At 51.9% G+C, this 16,040-nt stretch overlaps 1 protein-coding gene across 1 annotated transcript in view; it reads left to right on the forward strand.

The window, feature by feature from the left end:
- Window positions 1-12,588: 12,588 nt before the first annotated feature.
- HDAC4 (histone deacetylase 4) overlaps window positions 12,589-16,040 on the forward strand; it is a 335,893-nt gene continuing 332,441 nt past the window's right edge. Inside the window, exon 1 of the mRNA XM_044751535.2 lies at window positions 12,589-12,767. The gene's annotated coding sequence lies outside the window, so the exon portion shown is untranslated. The remainder of the gene's footprint in view (window positions 12,768-16,040) is intronic.

Genomic DNA, 16,040 nt, shown 5'->3' on the forward strand with positions numbered 1-16,040 from the left:
ATAGCCATATTTTTGTTTATTGTTAGTGCCGTTGAGTCAATTCCGACTCCTAGTGACCCTGTGGACAGCAGAGGGGAACCATACCCCGTCTTTCTGTGCCATCCTCTGTCCTGCCGGCGCTCTGTCAGACAATGGTCTGCTGCTATTCATAGGGTTTGCATGGCCGAGTTTTCTGGAAGTGGGTGGCCATGTCTTTCTTCCTCATCAGTCTTAGTCTAGAAATGCCACTGAAACCTGTCCACCATGGGTGACCCTGCTGGTGTTTGAAATACTGGTGGCATAGCTTTCAGTATCATAGCAACATGAAGCCACCACAGTATGAAAACCAGCAGACAGGTGGTGTGGTTCTCTGACCAGGAAACGAACCCAGGCCGAGGCAGTGAGGGCACCGAATCTTAACCACTAGACCACCCCATGGCCACATACTAGGCCACAAATAAATCTTAACATGTACCATGAATTGATACCATACACACTCAGGGACTGGGGAAAGGACTGCAGGGTGGGTCTGCAAACCCTTAGATGCCCCCATGAGAGAGACTTGGCCTGGGAGGAAGAATTCCTATGTGGCCCCAAGACTCAGAGCCACCTAAATCCCTTCCAGCATGCCTGCCTCTCAGAGCCACCTAACTCTCAGGGCCGAGGCAGGTGTGGCACCCGTCTCTCTTTCACTGTTGGCCACTGTCTCCAGGGGATCTTCTGGCATCCTGTCAGCTCTGGCTCCTGGTGTCCTTGCAGGATGTTAAATCCTGAGTCACAGAGGAGCACCCCATGTCAGTACCCTCTCCCCTATCCGGCTTCTGCTCTGCTCTGCCTGGGCAGCACCCTCAGGATCGCCTGCTGCTGTCCACACACTACTGGTCAACTCCTGCAGCTCTTTATCTGATGATCCCTTTCTTCCTTTAGCAGGAGGTGTAAGTCCCCCGCCCGGCCCACGCATGGAGTTGACCTTTGCTCTAGAACCAAGGAGGGAAGATGAGGAGTGTCTGGAGCTGGGCGAGCATCACCTTGTGAGGCATCCTCTCAGCTGAGGCTTCGCTGGCCCCTCCTCCAGCATGCAGGAGGCCGCTTCTGCTGGCCCAGAGCATTTAGGAGAATCCAGAGGCTTGAGGTTCTCAGCTCATCTTCCCTAATGTTCCTTTTCTACATTCAGGATCCCACTTCTTCCCCAGCAGGCCCTTGACTTTAGCAACAGAAACCTGCTGGGGTATGAAGTCCACCTCCATTGTGATTCCGCCACCCTTGTGCTCAAAGCGGATCCCGGTTTCCCCTCCAATGGCAGAAGCTGACAGCCCCTTTCACTGCTGCCTTCTGCATCATGCCCTGAGGCATTTCCTGGCTGGCACCTTTTGTTGTCTTCCTTCAGAGCTTCTGTTGCCGCCAATAACCGGGAAATCAACTCCACCATGCTTGTAATTGCGATTTCCTCCGCATCTTCCAAGTACAGAACACTGCACTACTCATAGCACTCTCTTCCACTTTGCTTCATCCCCATCCAACTACGGAGATGCCAGTCTTTGTAACTGTGATGTCAGGACACACCAGGGTTATCACTGCCCCATGTCCCTCCAGCTGCAGGACCCTATCCTGAAGGTCAGCTTCCTAGGACCAGTTCTGGTACCATGACTTAGGTTGGGCTCCCACCTGTCCCTAAGACAAGGGTTTGAGCGCAAGTCATTTACTGGGGAGGCGACCCCAGGACACAGGTTAGGGGAGTGGCGACATGAGAGAGGGAAGGAAGGTGGCCAACAAAGGGTGTGCGGCTCGTTGCTCTGGGCTCCTGGGGCTCATCCTGATGGGACGTCTGGAAAACGCCCAGAGCACCTCTCAGAGTGCGGTTGATCTACAAGTCCTCTCAGTCCTTAGAAGGCTGTTCCAGGGCTTCCTCCCCGGCACTTCCAGGCTGCCCTCAGGCAGAGGCTGCAGGCGCTGCAGTGGGAGCCCCAGTCCTGGTGCTCCAGAGCTGCGAGTACCCAGGGGTTTGGGTGAGGGACCCACATTGTCTGCTCCCTGGTGTAACGTCCTTCCTGCCCAAGTATATCCTTGCTTAGCTCTCTCAGTGTTTGGAAAACGTCATTATTTTACCTTCAGCATTGAATGAAAGTTTAGCTGGCACAGATCTCTGGGCTAACCAATACTTTCTCTTAGCACTTTGAAAATGTGACTTTTGACAGTTCCTTAGGAGGCAGTCTGTTGTGTCTTCAAGTTGCTTTGTGCAGAGCTGCTTTCTTGCTGGCATTGTGCAATACTGCTACTGCATGGCCTGGGTGTCGTTACTTTTATTTCTCTCATCCTCGGAACTTGTAGGACTTCCTGAATCTGAGCTTCCTCTTCGTTAGTTAGTTCTAGGAATTTCCCAGCCATTTCCTCGCCCCTCCTCCATTCTCTCCTCCTGTAGCGCCCTGTCGGAGATCAGATACCCCAGAAGCAGACTTTGGGGCGAGCATTCTTGTGCAAACGATTTATTGAGGAATTGCTCTCGGAAGAAACTATAACAAAGTGAGGGCAGGGGAGAAGCTAGGCAAAGGTGTGATTTAGGCTCAACCCCAGCTCAGGAGCGTGCCTTGTACCATGGGAGGTTGGGCCTTTTCTACCCCTATCAGTCATCCGCTGGCCTTGGGAGCTCCCCCTCTGTGAGGGGACGGGGTAACCTCGCCAGCATTTCTAGGTGAGGGGACTCCCTTGTCTGGAGAAGGACGCGGCTGTGAGCCATTAGCAGGCGATTCTTCCTGTAGCTTGGGGTTGGGTGCCCCACCCCTACCTGGGTAGAGGAGCTGGAGTGAGGGCATCAATGCAGCCACGATCTCCTACTAAATATTTCCTTCCATATCTTTTCCTCTGTGGTCTGCATTTGGATAATTTCCTCGGATCTATCTTCCGGTTTGCTAATGATGTTTTCTGCTGTTTCTAATGTTTTTTTTTTTATCTTCCCCACTGAATTTTTAATTTTAACAACTACATTCTTCATCTCTAGAAGTTTTATTTGGTTCTTTTAATAATTCATCTTTTCTCTTTCCTTTTGTCTTATTCTTTTGTTGCATATTCAATTCTTCCTTAAGTGTGTTCCTAATCGCTAACATATGTTTCTTAAACTCACTGATATTTCCTCGGTTTCCTGGGTGGAGGGCTATATTCCTGCTCTTTATGTATCTGCTGACTCTTGCCCATGGCGACTATTTCCTTTGGGTTTTACAATTTTAGGTCGTGAGCTCATTTAGAGTGAGGCTTCATCTGCAGGTTGAGGGTGCGTCCCTCGTTAGTCCGTCCGCTTCTGCCGGATGCCACAGAGCACCCCATACTGGACTTCTTCCTATGTGCCTTTCTTGGCCCGAGGGTTCCCAGATCCCACAGGTGATATGAATTCAAACCCAAGCGAGCACAGCGCTGTGGCGAGTTCTCAGGGGAGCCTTTTCCCCACTGAGAGCCGAGGTGGAGAGGGAGATGCTCTTCCTTGTCTCTGCTCCAGGAGGCAGATTTCTTTCTGGTCTGTCCTTTCACCAAGGATGCAGAGTGGACCTGAGCATCACGCAGGAGCCCCAGTGTGGCTCTCCAGTGGGGCATTTAAACCCAAGGCCCTGGATCAGACAGATGGGCAAAACCTTCCTCCTAATTTAAACATGCGTGGAGGAGATTTCCAATCTTTACTTCGTTCTTCATTTTCAGCCTCTGGGGATTTCCCTTACTTTCTTATACGCTTAGCCATGTGTTTTTCAAAATGCTGTCTTTTAGGCAGAGTCCCTAGGTCTTCTGTAACGAGAATGTTTTCAGGGAAACTAGCAGGGCACCTCGCCAGAATCCTGCACTTTGCCCTCTGCTGCACCACTGAAATCTTAAACTGCAACAGTAACCTCCTTCCACAACCGCCCACATCTCCAGTCCTTCTGGTCCCTTAAACTGAGCTGCTCCTGAGGCATCTCACTGAAACCCCGAGTTCCTCCATTCTGACTTTTTCTATCTCCCACCCCTTCCTGTCCCATCCAGCCTGGACCCCATAGTGGATCACGTCCACCGCTGTGGCTGGTACCCTCAGGGTCCTCATTCCTTTCTCTTTCATCCCAGCCACCTACCTTGAATCCATCCATCCAGGGGAGTTCATTGCAAGTAGGCTTCTGAGCCCTACTAGAAAAAACAAATGAACTTGGTGTCATTACAAACACACCGCCTTTGACTTTGTGGGGCCCTTGGCACCACTCAGCAATCCCTTTTATATCCCCACTCAGCTCTCCCTTTGCCACCCTGCCAAAGCTGTTTCCAACAGGCCTGGCTTGTAGCAGGCACACCAAACATTGCTGGTCGCTATCATTACTGGCCCTCCCTGGCTCCTGTTGCTCAGCTGGGACGGTATCTATTATAAAATTAAGGTGCCATCCTGACCACACCTAGAAACATGTCTCTCTCAGGATGCACACTCTCCTCTTTCCCTTTAGAGTCTTCTCCTGGTCCAGGATTTTTCTGTCTGGGCTTTTCAGTACTCCTGAACAAGAGGGCCCCTGGCCTGGGCTCACACTCCCCAGGACCCACTCTGACGCTCCTCCAGCAAATCTTTCTCCCAAGGTGAGAAGTCTGTGGGGCCGAGTGGTGGTGCCCATCTGGGGCCCGTGCTCACCCTTCTACATCCTGCTCCTGGGTGACTGGGGCCCAGGGTTCCCTGCCCAAAAGGCCAGAACCCATTTCCTGAGCCCATGCAGGGGCTTCTTCCTCAGGTCCGTCTCTCCCAAGTTAGATGGCACCCTGGGCTGCCGCCCTTAGGGCTGGGGGACACCAAGTGTGCAGACGGCAGGAGAGCTTGGACCAGTGGGCTGGGGTGTCCGCAAGCATGGAAGTGAAGTGCGTTAAGGTGCGTGATGGGGCCAGAGGTAGGAAGACAGAGGGGACAAGCCAGGGCCAGGGCTCCACTGTGACATGGAACCCCGAGAAAGAGCTCTAAATTCCAGACAGTTACAGAGCGTGTGTGTCAGAGAGGGGGACACTGTGCACATTTGATTGAAGTTTCTTAGCCTGATTTGCTCTTTCTACGTTTTTAGACATGTGGTGTGTGAGCCTGCACTGGCCTCTTGCCCCAGGACCCACGTGTTAGGGATGGCCTGGAGCTTCCATCTCGTCCTCCACATTGCCGTCTGGAACCATCTCAGGCCACCGCCCACTCCTCTTCCTTCTCCTCCTCAGCCACAGACATGTTCAAGGCTCTGCACAGGGAGAAAATAAAATCCGTCCCCCAGGTCTCCCCACACTGGCTCCCTGACTCCCTTTTCACTTCACGCATCCGCCGGGTGACCATGCAACTTACCACCCACACACCTTTGAGCCTGAGGGGGTGCTACCAACAATTTCACTGGGACGGCAGGCGAACCTAGACCTGGTGGCCACCTGTGTGCGGGACCTGCCTGGCACACCACTTCCAGCTCTCTTGGGCCCCATCCCATCCCAGCTCTGCTGCGGTGGCCACTCTCCACAGGCTCTGCAGGTGCCACCTGGGGCCCCTCACTTTGGTCACCTGCCCCAGAACTTCTCTGATGCTCAGGGTGGGGTGTCCATGGGACTCTCTCAGAACTTGGGTTTGCTGGACCTGGAAGTGGAGGGACTTCTCACCTGGGGGATAAGCCTGGACCATTAGGGGAAGGTTGCTAATGGATAAATGCCCCCCTCTCCTTCCCCCAGGCAGACAGTTCTGGCCAGCTGGGTAACACAGCCCGGTCCCCTGTCCCTCATTCCAACTCCCTTACTGTCCACCCACTCCCTCCCTGGCCCCTTCAGCTACTCCCCATATGCTGATGGCTCCAAATTTTATCTCAAAGAAACCTAACAAATGAAAACCAAACAAACAAGAGGATATCCCCATCTTTGGTAGCTGTTGGTGTCATCTGCCCAGTCAGGGGCAGCTTCATTTAATCAAGGATCCAAGCCAGAAACCCTGGCAGGAGGAGCCAGGCGAGTTTCCATACCAGCTCTTCCCTATGAGGCAGTTCAGGACACGGCTCACTACTTATTCTAATCGCCTGGCTGAGCATCCTGCTCTGGAGAGGTTCTGGGGAGAGAGCCTTGGGACAAGCTGCAGGGAGCAGGTGCCTGGAAAAGACGGAAATCCTAGGGCTGGGCGAGGAGCCTTGAACTCCCCCTCCACTGTTCCTACCTTGGTCTGTCTTTGCTGTTTCCGTCTCAAACTCAACAGCTCTTCTCGCACCTGCCCTGCACCTGCGCTTCCGTGACCTGCCTGGCTCTCTCAGCTACACCTTCCGTAGTGAACTTCACACCCTTTTGGAGGCTTTTGTTTTTATTACAAAAGTAATGCATATTCACTGGAGAATTTGGAAAGCTGGGACGAGTGAAAAGAGAACAGTACTCTCGCATCTTCCACATAGAAGGCATCAGGAACATTTTGACAGACTTTCTCTGTCTTTTCTGTGTCTATAAATGTTTCATTTATAAAAACTGTATCACATCGTAATGATATTTTGTGGTCTTCCTTTCCACTTAAAACTAGTAAGAATTTCTTTCCATGATAGAAATCCCCCATTTTAGTGGAAACTGGGACATATATATCTCTATCTCCCAATCGTTCTTGCTGGGAATCTTTTAGCTAAATCTTTATCAACATCCATATTTATTTCATTCAAAGGAAGTTCTAGAAGCGGAATCACCAGGCGGAAGATTATGCAAAACGTTAAGGTTTTATTTGTGTCTAGTAAGTAGCCGTCTAGAAGTCTCCACCGCTGACACTCGCTGTTGATGTGCAAGTGTGTCTGTTTCTTCACGTTGGCTTTCATCACATAGCTAGAGAAAGCGATGCGTCTCTCTCGTGATTAGGGAGTAGAATGTCTTGTCATGTTTATTGGGCGTTTCTCCTTTTCTGTTTTGCTTGTACATGTCTCTGCCCGTCTTGGAACGTTCATTTTTGTCTCTCAGCTCTGAAAGCCCTTCTTCCCATGAGGGAGATGTAGCCTTTAGGAAACATCATGCACACGCTCTGCACAGTACTTGGAAGCTTGTGTTGTTCCTGCACCGAGGGGTTCCACCCCTCCCCCCGAAATGGGGCAGCCTCTGCCTCTAATATTTTTTCTTTGGAGGTAAAATCTGCCTGTGAAGGGCACAGCCCTTAAATTCAATGAGTTGTGACAAGTGTTTACCCCTGTGCAAGCTCCACCCTGCTCGAGATGTATATCCTCTCCATTGCCTCAGAAAGCTCTCTTGTGCTGGGTTTCCCAGTCAATCCTCTGCCAAGGACCAGGCTTCTGATGTCTGCCCCCACTGATTCTTTGGGCGGGGTCCTGTGCTTCACATGAATGGAGTCACAGAGTATGTACTCTTGTATCAGACTTCTTTTATGACATTTTTGACGTCCATCCATCTGGATCAGTAGTTCATTCTTTTTTATTGCTGAGTAATGTTCTTTTGTATGAATATGCCAGAATTGGGATTTATCTGTTTCCCTATTGATTGTACCCAAAACTTTAATTGTAACGTAGTCAAATATATTAATAATTCCCTTTACAATTGTTGATGGTATTTTGGAATTCCGTAACCCTATGCAAGGTCCACTAACATGTTTTCTTAGTTTTTTTTTTTTTTTGCAGGAAAAGATTTGCTCTGAGCTAACACCTATTGCTGATCTTCTGCTTTTGTTCTTTTTTATTTCCACCCCACAGCCCCAGTGCAAGGTTGTAAATCATTGTTGTAAGTACTTCCATGTGAGCCACTGCCATAGCATGGCTACTGACCACACCCGGGTGGCCGAAGCAGTGTGAGTGCCAAACTTTAACCACTGGGCCATCAGGGCTGGCTCTTTCTTAGCACTTTTATGGCTTTTGTTTTTTCTAACAGTTACATCTTTCCTCCATCTAATGAGGTCGGATTCCAATTTTATTCTTTTCCCTCCAAATGATTAGCAGGTGCTCTCCCACATGATTTTCTCACCGATTTGAAAAGGCACCTTGATTATATGTCATATCCTTACAGGGATGATGTTTGAAATACTTACCAAGTGATATGGCGCAGGCACTGACCAGCCTGGAAGGATGTCTGCCATGAGCAGCTGGGACGGAGGAATCCAGTGGCTGGATATCAGCCGGATTCTTGCATTTGCTGGGGGCTGTACTTTCCTTTATTTTCCATCACTCTTGGCCAGTCCACCCTGTTTTCATTATGCAGCCTAGATAATATGTTTTGTTTTCTCTCACATCACTCTTCTTTTTGACTGTTCTCAAATGTTTATTCTTCCAGATGAACTATTCAACCATTTTGTCAATTAACTCCTATGAAGTTCCATTGGGATTTAGTGTTACCTTTAGGTATTTAAAATGTTTTTTTTGTTAATGTGATGGGGAATTTTCCATCTTGTTTTTCTAATGCATATAAAGTACTTAGCATAATGCCTGCCACATAGCGAATGCTCAAAAATACGAGCATTTATATTATCAAGTGTTGTTAGTATATCTGAGAGTTATTGGTTTTTTTGGAGTATTTACTTTATAATTGGCCATCTTGGTGAACACCTAATTCCAGATTTTTTTTTTTAGTTTGAGTCTTCGGGGCTGTCTTTATTTCTGATGGAAGGATTCGTTTCCTTCCCTTAACACTGGGATTCATTTTCCTTCTGAAGCAAAATGCTTTGAGTTTGGGACTCTCTGGAAAAGGCCTTTGTATGAGCCCCACATGGATGTTACCTCGTGTTTTGGCTGTTGCTGACCTTTCCCCTCACGCTCAGCTCCAGTGTTAGAGACTTTCCTTCCATCACGTAGATCTCTCTTGTACTCACTCTTCATATAGGCTGTGGATGGGTCTCCTTCAGCCAGACAGCCGCTCAGGGATCTCAAGACAGCCGCCCAGGCTTCCAAGTCTCTCTTCTCCAGCAAAGGCAGGTAGGGATGTCCTACACACTGGGCCAACAGTTACCAGATGCCTCACTCTCCGGAGGGCTCTCAGGACTGCAGGCGAGGAGGCCTGACTGGCACACAGCAATGGGACCACTCATCCCTCTGGATGGAATTCTACCGTTTAATGAATGACACTTAGGAATCCCAGAACTCTTCCATGTGACTTTTTCTTTAGGCATAGAGCTCTCATTTTGTACTTGTAAAATTAATTTTACTAGGCTTATATGCAGCATTTCCCCTGCATTTCTCTTGATTATTGTATACTTTTAATAATCTGTGAAATGAATTTGTACTTAAAATTTTTTTTTTAAAGATTTTATTTTTCCTTTTTCTCCCTAAAGCCCACCTGGTACATACTTGCATATATTTTTAGTTGTGGGTGGGTCCTTCTACTTGTGGCATGTGGGATGCCACCTCAGCATGGCCTGCCAAGCGGTGCCATGTCCGCACCCGGGATCCGAACTGGTGAAACCCTGGGCCACCGAAGCGGACCGCGCAAACCCAATCATTCAGCCATGGGGCCGGCCCCTGTACTTTAATTTTTATCATCTAAATATGACTCAGCTGCTGATCCTATCTCACCTTATATGAAAATTGATGAATGTACTGCTTCTATCATCAGCCAGATCACTAGTGGTAATTTTCTTCAGCTATGTCTTTTGTTTTAAAATTTTGCAATTCACCATTCATTTGCTTTAAAGTTAAGCTGTCTCGGGGCAGGCATTTCTACCTACAATGCCCAAGGCTTTCTTTTTGGTTAGTGCCATCGAGTCGATTTCAACTCCTAGTGGACAGTGACCCTGTGGAAAGCAGAGTGGAACCCTGCCCTGTCTTTCTGAGCCATCCTCTCACCCGCCAGCACTGTATCAGACAATGCTCCACTGCTATTCATAGGGTTTTCACAGCCAATTTTTTCGGAAGTGGGTGGCCAGGTCCTTCTTCCTAGTCTGTCTTAGTCTGGAGGTTCCGCTGAAACCTGTCCACCATGGGTGACCCTGCTGGTATTTGAAATACAGGTGGCACAGCTTTCGGCACCACAGCAACATGCAGCTGCCACAGTATGACAACCCACAGATGGTTGGTGTGGTTCCCTGAGCGGGAAATGAGCCAGGCAGAGGCAGGGAAAGTCAAATCTTAACCACTAGACCACCACAAGGTTTTCTAATCATTACTTATTATTTTAAGATAGTAAACATACTGCAAAATTGTGCATTTTCATTTTGAAAGTTTTACTTTTACCCACATAGCTACATTTTTTCCTCCAAAAGTCAATGATCAAGAACGAGATGAAAACTAGTCTTTGTTCATTTCTAAAAGGAAAGGCTCTCAAAGTAAGCAATCACACATGTCTGCCAACATCCCATGGGCTGACTTTGTCACACAGACTCCTGCAGGCTTCAGCTCTTTGCCTCTGGGGTTATTCTAAGATCGATAATTAAACTGAGCTGCTTTCTGATTTTCTTTTAAGTTCTGGAAAGTTAAAAAAAAATTCAAAAATTCCTCATTACAAAACAAATAAAAGAACATAAAACCACAAAGGACTGATTTTCATTAAAACAGATATGCTTCTTTTCTCCCCTGAAAAAACATCTGGGGCATAAAACTTGGAAAAGCTCAAGTTTAAGTTAATGTGTGATGAAGGTTTGTCAGTGTCTTTTTTTCTTGATGTGACAATGAGCACTAAGGGTGTCGGTGAGGGATGGGTGTCTCCCTCCCTACCTCCAGCAGGTAATTTGAGATAACCTAGTCACCTCTGGCAATTTCTCCATCAATTTTTCTTCTTTCATGACCAAGTTCTCAATATACCCAATATTCCTTTTTCCACCTAACATGCTTGTACATCTTCCTGTGTAGTTCAGTGTGACGCTGTCTCCTAGTTCATGCAACCAGAGCACGAGAAATAAGGACATTTCTGTACTTGAGGTAAAACTCCCTTGGATGCGGTTCTCAAATGACCTACCTCGATTCTGCTTTCTAGGAAAGACGCGGCTTCAGTTAAGCGCCAACATATTTAACAGAATTTGCTTATTAAGATCCCAAGCTTTCTGAGCAGCGCTCATCATTTTCGTGAGTTGTGAAACACGCTCAGAGGTCTCAAGGTATCCTGCAAGGTATAAGGTTTCATGGAAGCAAGTTATCTGGACAACCCTTTCAATTAGAAATATAGACGTCATACAGCACTTTCATTGAAGGAAGTGTTTTATCAACACAACAGTGATAAGATGCTGCAATCTGAATACCATTGTTTCAGTCTCTCACTCTATCAAGATTCAGTCCTGCAAGAACTGCCAACAGGTGTACCCTCCTGTGGGTCTGAACACGCACGACGGCCTCAGCCACAGGAACCAGGCGGGACTCACGAGGCGGGTGCCTCACTCAGCCTCGCTTGGTGAACACATGGGGTTCTGACAAACACTAGGGGCACCGAGGCTGAAAAGCTGTCACTCCCGTCGGAACGAAATGGCCAGGGGGGTGGTGGCCGGAGACCCCACCGCGGCCTCTGGGTGAACGGCGTACGGTGCCTTACTGCGGTCCCCGAAGGGCCACGTGCGGGACACGACGTGGTCATTTAACACGGCTCAGACCGCCCCACTGGCAGCCTGAAAATACTGGGCACTCGGGCCAAAGAAGCCAGCCAGGACGCCGGAGCAGCGCGACACGGCTGGCACCACCGGGTGAGTCCGCCGTCTCCTGCAACCGACCCTCGACTTGCGGCCGCGGCATCCAAGTGGCCGTCACCTCGCACGGTCAAGGCCCTTTCCCGCCGGCGCAGGCGCGGTGGGTCGGCCCCACGCCCCTCGCCCCGGAGGCCGCGTTCCCGCCGCGGGGCAGGGCGGGGCCCGCCGCGCCTGCGCGCTCATCCTCCGCACCGCCCCTGCGTCCCCGGGCGCACGCAACACCACGTGACCGCTGCCAGTACCCAAGATGGAGGCCGCGGCCAGGCCCGACCGGCTCCGCGCCTCATTCCGCTCCCCAGCGTGCGCCCGTCAGGCCCGCAGACCCGCAGGCACGCGATCCTGACCGCCGGGCTGGCGTGGGCCAGCTCTTCGGGGCTGCCGAGTGGGGCTCGCCAGGGCCAGAGCCCGTGTTTACAGTCACCACCGATCCCGGCTCCCTATGCTTTCTCAACCGCGAAGCGCCCAGCGGCTGCCGCCTGGAGCATCCTTTAGTAGCCCCGCCCTCTGGATTGACAGCTCCGACAGCCAATGGGGTCCAGGACGTGTGCGGGAAGGCGGGCGGGGGTGGAGCATCCCTGCCGTTCGTAGGGCGTCCGGCATGGCGGTTGGCCGCGGCGGGACGAGGGGCGGGAGCCGATGGGGCGGTACCTGGGGCCCAAGCGGGCCAATGGGAGGACGGTCGGGCGCCAGGGGAGGGCGGGCGGAGGGCGGGGCCGAGCCGTAATTGACGAGCTCTTCATTAGAAACCGGGCGGGCGGGAGCGGCCCGTGAGGGGTGGTGATGCAAGGCCGCTTCAGCCAATGGCTGCAGCGCCGCCGGCGAGGGGGCGGGGCCGGAGCGGCTGACGGGCGTCGCGGCTAGCCTATTAGCGCCAGGCTCGGTGCTGGCGGGGGGAGCAGCATCATGGTTCAACGTGGGTCAATTTTTTGTGAATGAGGAGGGGAGGTTGTGGGGCCGCCGCCGCGGAGCACCGTCCCCGCCGCCGCCCGCGCCCGAGCCCGCGCGCCCGCCCGCCGCCCGCCCGCCCGCGCCGCCGCCTCAGCCGCCTGGGCCCGGCGCGCCGCGGCCGCGTCTCCGCTGTCGCCGCCGCCCGAGCGCCCGCCGCTCGCCCGCCCGCCCGCCGCCGGGGTGGTGGTGGTGGCGGCGCAGGCTGAGGAGATGCGGCTCGGAGCGCCCGCGCGGGGCTAGAGCGCCCGCCGCCGCCGCCGCCGCCGCCGCGGTAAGCGCAGCCCCGGCCCGGCCGCGGGCCATTGTCCGCCCCCCGCCGCCCGCCCAGGCCGCCGCTCCACGCCCCCCGCCCGCCGCCGCCCGGCCCGGCAGGTGGACGCCCGGCTCCGCGCCCCCGGCCCGGCCCGGCCCGTGCGCCCAGGCCGCGCGCGCCAGCCCGGTGCTCTCCGGAGCGCGAGCCGAGCCCGCCGGACCTCCCCTGCAGCCCCGACGGAGCGAGGGCCACCGCGGGGCGGGGGGCGGGCGGCCGGCGCTCCCCGGGGGCGCACGCCGCCCCGCGCCCTCGGCAGGTGGGCCGGGGGCCCCGGAGCCCGCCGCACCGTTTATGTAACTTTGTCACGGCTGTGAGTTTGCAGAAAAACGTCCCTCCCGGGCCCGGGGCGTGGGGCGCGCCGTCCCCCGGCGGGGGTGCCCCCGGCCCGTCGCGGGAGGGGCGGGGTCTGCCCGTGACCCCGAGGGGTTGCCCGCAGGATGTCCACGGGCCGAGCCGCGGCCCCCCGTCCTGCCCGGAGGATGGGAGCCGCGTTTCCCGGCATCGCAAACACACAGCACGGGATTATAAGCAAATTATCTCGTATTTACATTGAACGTTGAATTATTTGACACTGTTGTAGCAGGAGACCGCGCGTATCGGTTGGCAAGGCCGGGGGTGGAACCCAGTGTACTCATTTAATGCACATCAAAAATTTGTAATAACTCGCAGCCGCTGATATGAGTGTTTTCTTTATTGCATGTTGTAAATTGACCTGCTGTGACACAATTTTCAAATAAAGCGTGGCAGAAATTAAACTTAAGTTATTTTAAAACTAATGACTTTCTTAACTAAATCCTAATTGCATTACTGTAGAGACCTACCTAATTGCTTGCTGAGAGCGGCTCTGCCTGCCCTCGTGGGGGGAGTGGGGGACAGGGCCTGTTACTTTCCTCGCTTTACTCCGGCTTTTCTGTTTATTCCCACAAACCACCTAAGCATGGCAGGCCTGGGAGTAAACGCGTAAACAGCCCTCGCCCAGCGCCAGCCCGGCAGGCTTGAGGGAATACTTACTGGTGGGTTTGCTCCTTGGCCTGGTTTCACTTTTTCTTTTGTAATATGATCGCGGTTGCCTGGAGTTTTAATTGCTTCTGATAATTCGGTGCATTATTTTAGGGACTGTCCTAGGAAAGCTGGTGTGGTGGTTTCAGAATCGAGCCAGGAAACGTGGTGGTGGTGGTGGTGACTGGGGAGGAGGGAGAGAGATGGAATTAAGAAAACTCAGCTGCTTGTACACAAATATACACTACAGCAATTACAAAGCAACAAAAGTTATTGCAGAATTTTGCAGTAACTATGGCAACACAATTACTCTATTATAATTGGAAATGCAAAATGCCACCCTGTTAGAAGTTTCATCAGAATGGAGTTTTGGATATCCAAAAGATGTGAGATTTAATTTTTTTTTCAGGTAGCTCCTGAGAATTCTACAATCTGTGTTCTATTATCTATTTTTAATTCCGATCAAGCTTTCCGAGATATTCCACTCCCTTGGATCTGTGGCATCTTTCCCCAGAACTCACATTTGTGTGGGAGGGAAGTATTTTCCTGCCTTAAAAACACACACCCTGACACATTGTAAGACTTCTCTAGCTTTCTGTGTTCTGGGCTTTTATTTTAAAGATCAGATACTATCCTAAAGAGAGCAGTAATCAATCAGGAAAGAAGCAGGATTTATGAGGCAGGCAGATGGGACACTGTTGGCAGCGTGAGTGCTCCTGGGGGAGCCTTGGGGCTGGGGTGGTGGGGTGGTGGATGACTGGTCTACTCTAGGTCTGGAAGGCCTAGGGACCAAGGACAGATGTGGCCTAAGCAGCCCTGAGCCAAGAGAGAATGTTCTGTGGTCAGCAGCTTCGTAGCCATGCAGAATAAACATCTCCAAATGCCATGTTCCCAGAGGCCTTGGGGGCTGTTACTGTAGCAAGATGGACAGAACAACATGGCACCGTGGCTGTGTGCAGCTGGAGCGGCAGATCTTGACCTTCAGTAGTCAAGAGACCTGCTTTATAAGGATGCCCCTCTTGATGTTTACCAGGAGGACTCTAGTTCTGGAAGTTTCCACACATCGTGGGGTTGCTGCAGTTTAATTTCGTTATAACTCTTTCCTTTTAACTACTGCATATTTATGCCCAGTAATCGACTTCCATTTTCCAGCTTCATTGTGAGGTTTCAATGCAGCATGAATGGCTTTGAATTCTCATCCTTTGATGTTGGGGGTGGCACCAGAGGAAAGGGACTTTGTGCCGTCTTAACTGCCAGAGCAGAAGAAACATGTCATTGCTCCTGTAGAATTCGTCCATACTGTTCTCTATTGAAAACGGCTGTGCTTTCATTGCTCAGAAGCTGCCACGAGTAATAGATTAATACCTGATGTAGGGAGCGAGGGAGAGGCAGGGAATGAGAGCCCACTGCTGCTGCTGGGAGGCCGAGGGGCGACAGCCTGTGGCTGGGCTTTGGGTCCCTGGACCGGAATCCTTGACTGTGCAGCTGGGGATACAGCCGGCCCAGCCTCCCTGGAAGCTTCGGATTTTACCCTCGCGCTGCAGCCAGCGAAGCTGGGCCTGAGCCCCTGCTGTTCTAGCCAGCGGGCGAGTCGCTCCCCATTGCTTGCAGCTGCCCTCGTGGGTCCTGGGCGGGCGGCAGGGATCCAGTTTGGAGGGGCTTTGCTTCGATCTCAGATGGTCAGCATATGCTGGAGTATGCAGCGGGCCTGGAGCTCTTGGCCTTGACCTTAGAGGAGGGTACAGCATCTTCTCGTTCAAGTCAGACGAGGGCCTCTGTGTCTAAAGCAAGGCTGCCTTTTAACAGACCTTAGCAACGTATGTTTACAGAGCGTTTCTTAGGGGAAAAACTCACTGAACTAAGATCAGTGTGTTCTCTTCATAAGGTCACTTTTCCTCTCTTGGGCTTATATGAGTGAGGAGGGGGTGGGTGGGGCCTGTTTAGGGTACAAGGTGGGCTGCGCATCTGCAGCTGCTGGTGGCCTCTCTGCTGCCTTTCCTGACACGCCTCCTACTCACTTCCTGGAAGGAGAGTCCAAGGCGCAGGTTGCCTCCACTGTGACCCTTCACGTAACCGTGGGGACACATCAGCATCTGCATCAGCCGACGCAGAAACCAGAATGTCTTTCCCAGCAGACGTCATAACACTAGCAATTGTAACAGACCAGTAGCTGACATTTAATGAGCATCTACTTGGGCCACATGCTGTTGTGCATACTTGACGTATATGTCT

Source organism: Equus asinus, chromosome 19, assembly GCF_041296235.1.
Source record: "Equus asinus isolate D_3611 breed Donkey chromosome 19, EquAss-T2T_v2, whole genome shotgun sequence".
In the NCBI taxonomy this organism is placed as follows: Eukaryota; Metazoa; Chordata; class Mammalia; order Perissodactyla; family Equidae; genus Equus; species Equus asinus.